The 3,870-nt window shown below is 45.6% G+C and overlaps 2 non-coding genes across 2 annotated transcripts; one reads left to right on the forward strand and one right to left on the reverse strand.

The window, feature by feature from the left end:
- Positions 1 to 2,310: 2,310 nt before the first annotated feature.
- Trnat-ugu (transfer RNA threonine (anticodon UGU)) lies at positions 2,311 to 2,384 on the reverse strand. Its single transcript has one exon. It is a non-coding gene; the product is annotated as a tRNA-Thr (tRNA).
- Positions 2,385 to 2,537: 153 nt separating this feature from the next.
- Trnat-ugu (transfer RNA threonine (anticodon UGU)) lies at positions 2,538 to 2,611 on the forward strand. Its single transcript has one exon. It is a non-coding gene; the product is annotated as a tRNA-Thr (tRNA).
- Positions 2,612 to 3,870: the final 1,259 nt, after the last annotated feature.

Here is a 3,870-nt window from a genome sequence, read left to right on the forward strand (position 1 = left end):
CCACAACAACAAGGGACTAAGCACGTCTGCGTGTAGTGCATGGACTATGCGAGGAACCTGTAATTTCACCTCATTAATGCTACTAATAGAGAAAAAATATTTTTTGGTAACTTGGTGTACTCAGTATTAGAGTCGTAGAAAAATGTGATAGAGTAATGATAGAAGTGATCTTTCGAAAATAATTTAGTTTCGTGCCTGAAACAGAATCGAATCCTTCAGTTTTGCCCCTCAGAGAAGTTCATTTTACCTCTCAGTGGGTAATTACCCACTGGTAGTAAACCACTGTTGTAGACGAATAATAAGTCCTTCCAAACTGCGACAGTTAACGGCTACGCAGCGGCGCTGGGACAGCGGATGCCGCGTGCCTCGCCAGCAGAGAACAGCCGCCCGGCTGCCACTGGGCTGAGTTTTTGCGCTTTTTGTGTGGTTTCTAGCCGGCCGATAAGCCGCATAACAAACGAAGCTGTCACTCCCGTCCTGAAGCGCCTGTCAACGTTCCCCGCTCCACTTTTCGTCTCGTAACGCGCAGCTTGCTACAGTGGATGTGCTTGCACTGTATTTTCATCTGTTATGCTCATAGTCTCCGGTGACTGACGTGAAAGACTCTGTCGGCCGGACATTGTCTAACTGGCTGTCGGCATAGTACACTCTCACTATCGACGAGCGAGCCTTAAACCCCTGCCGGTAGTCCTGATTTAAGTTTTATGTGCTTTCCGTAAATCGCTACAGATCAGTTCCACATAGATTCCTTCGAAAAGGCGTTCATCTTTTACCCGAAACCTGCTTGTATTTAGCCTCTAACGACTTCGTTGTTTCGCAAACTTAGCCGTGCTTCCTTGTGTTTATCGCATTGTTGGCACACGGTCTGGTATTTGGGTGCACAATTTACCATCTCGCACGCGGAACTGTTGGTTACCGTAGAGGCAATCAAATCAAACCTTCCGCGAGTTGTGGCTGTAGATAATTGCAACCAAAAGACACTGTTAATTTCTTGTAGTAGTTTCGAGCAATATCAGGTTCGTGTTGAGATGAAGCATGCCTAGGTTTACTTAGTCATTCTTGGAACATGATGCTGGGCGCTGGAGGTTGGTACACTGCGACAAAAGAGAGGAGCAGTAAGTACCCTCAGTGTCGCGCCTTGCTTGTTAGTTATTCTGTAAGTCATACCGAAATATTAACTACGACAGCATTTGTCCTAAAATTCCATTAACGGCGTCCGTAACTGTTGTTTACAGTCACAGCCGTAGCCGCGTGTACTGTCACACAGTATTTCTTTTGTAAACATTACTGTATAGTGAGAAACAGGCCGGCATGTAGCATTTGCTTGGAAACTGAAGTGTAATACTAACGTTTTCGACTGGAAGTATAAAATTTTTGTTTGCACACTGTTCTGTGTTATTACTTAATATAATCGCTGGGACGACAATCAAAGAAATTTTTTATTTATCTGTATCTCTATATATTATATGTATGTTTGTGCGTATGCATGTTTGTACCTATGTATGTATGTATGTATGTATGTATGTATGTATTTGTTCAACATCTCCTCCTAAACTGCTGGATCGATGTGAACAAAAATTTGTACACACATCATTTGCTATATGGAAAGAAGCGTTGTGCAGGAAGAATTCACCAACCTCCCATTGGGGCGAGAGTGATAACGAGGTGATTGACAGAGAAAGAGGGGAAGATATGGCCAGAGAGAGTGCGGAGAAGGAGAGGTGTGCAATATTTGACATGTACTACAAGGTCGAACCTGTCAGTGGGAAACTAATCCTTACAAAATATTACAAAAAAAGCTATGTAGGTACTTATCTTTGTTCCACATTCCTACTAAACCACTTGACCGATTTCGGCCGAACTTCGTACAACTATCATTTACCGTCTGGAAAGAAGCACTGTGGAGCTAAGAACCGCCCACCTAAATCGAAATTTGTGGTAAGTTCTTATGGGACCAAAGTGCTGAGGTTATCGGTCCTTAAGCATACACAATACTTAATCTAACTTAAATTACGCTAAGGACGACACACACACACACACACACACACACACACACACACACACACACACACACACACACGCCGAGGGAACACTCGAACCTCCGACGGGGGAAGCCGCCCGCCCACTTATCAAAGGCATGGGGTGGGGGTGAAAAAGCAGTTTAGTTCACAACGCGGGAGTACCCGTGCTTTACTTATCCAGTATATGAGAATGAGAGCACTTAGAGACTTGCAACAAATTACAATGAAATGAACACCCTTAGCTGCTTACAGGCGTTGACATAGGTCAACGGGGACAGATGAAAATGTGTGCCCCGACCGGGACTCGAACCCGGAATCTCCTGCTTACATGGCAGACGCTCTATCCACCTGAGCCACCGAGGACACAGAAGATAGCGCGACTGCAGGGATTTATCTCTGGCACGCCTCCCGCGAAACCCACATTCTCAACGTATTGTCCCGCACTACATTCGTAGAGCCCCCGCTCATTATTACTTGCGGCGCGTTGCCGATTCCCGTAAGAGTTTGGGCACTGTGTCCTCGGTGGCTCAGATGGATAGAGCGTCTGCCATGTAAGCAGGAGATCCCGGGTTCGAGTCCCGGTCGGGGCACACATTTTCATGTGTCCCCGTTGACCTATGTCAACGCCTGTAAGCAGCTAAGGGTGTTCATTTCATTGTAATTTCATTCTAACGAGCTGCATGGTCACCGATGTGGCCGAGCGGTTCTACGCGCTTCAGTCAGGAACCGCGCTGCTGCTAAGGTCGCAGAGTCGAATCCTGCCTCGGGCATGGATGTGTGTGATGTCCTTAGGTTAGTTAGGTTTAAGTAGTTCTAGGTGTAGGGGACTGATGACCTCAGACGTGAAGTCCCATAGTGCTTAGAGCCATTTGAACCATTTTTTTTCAAACCTGTACGAAACTTTTTCTCGCTGACGACCCCCACAAAACGAAGAAAGAAAAAAGTTTGTCGTTTACTTCGTTTTCGCTGTTCATGCAGTAAAACTGCCGCATGAAGCATGACGTTTTAATTTGACGCTTATTCACTATTAACTCTATCACAACGTACTTTGCAGACAGTAGGCACGTGTACCACTGGATGTACCGGTACCTGCAAAATTATAACTTTGTACAGCACGTAGTCCAGGATATACGACGTCGTAAACATTATGCTGCGTGAAAATTTGCTGACATGCAGGTAAAATACGTGTACAAATACGCGTGAATTGTGTTAAATATTTGTAAAATATATTTGACGTGCGTATGTGACAAAAGCCACGGGTTGAAAGCTCATCCAAACCCATGGAACGAATTCAATCAAATTTGGTACTCGTTTTAGTTACAATCTGGAAAGAAATGCTGTAGGCGTAAGAACTACCAGCCTGCTATTTGGTTGAGTGTGATAAAGCTGAGAGAGAGAAGGGAGGACGAGGTGATGGGCCGACAGCGAGAGGGAAGGAGGAGATACGAACAGATAGGAGAAGCAGGTGGACAAAGATAGGGGAGGGGGAAGTGGACAGAGTAGGGGAAGAAGAGGAGATGGACAGAGAAAGGAAAGAGGAGGAAATGGACAACAACACGGAGAGGAAGGGAGAGGCGAGAGATGGAGCAAGAGCGCATGAACAAAGAAAGGCAAGCGCAGGAGATCGACAAGAGAGGGGGAAGAGGAGATGGCCAGAGAGAACAGGGAGGAAGCGGAGATGGACTAATAGCAGGTTGGAATAAATGCCCGGGCACCGCCGGAGTTCTCATCTAGTGTCTGTATAAACAGCGTGCTTCATTACGTGATTGAAAAGTCTGTAAAACTATTTACTGAAAATCAAAATTATTTCAGTAAGCGACAGGTTGCGGTTATATGTAGCTACAATCCA

This window comes from Schistocerca cancellata, chromosome 7 (assembly GCF_023864275.1).
Source record: "Schistocerca cancellata isolate TAMUIC-IGC-003103 chromosome 7, iqSchCanc2.1, whole genome shotgun sequence".
NCBI lineage: Eukaryota > Metazoa > Arthropoda > Insecta > Orthoptera > Acrididae > Schistocerca > Schistocerca cancellata.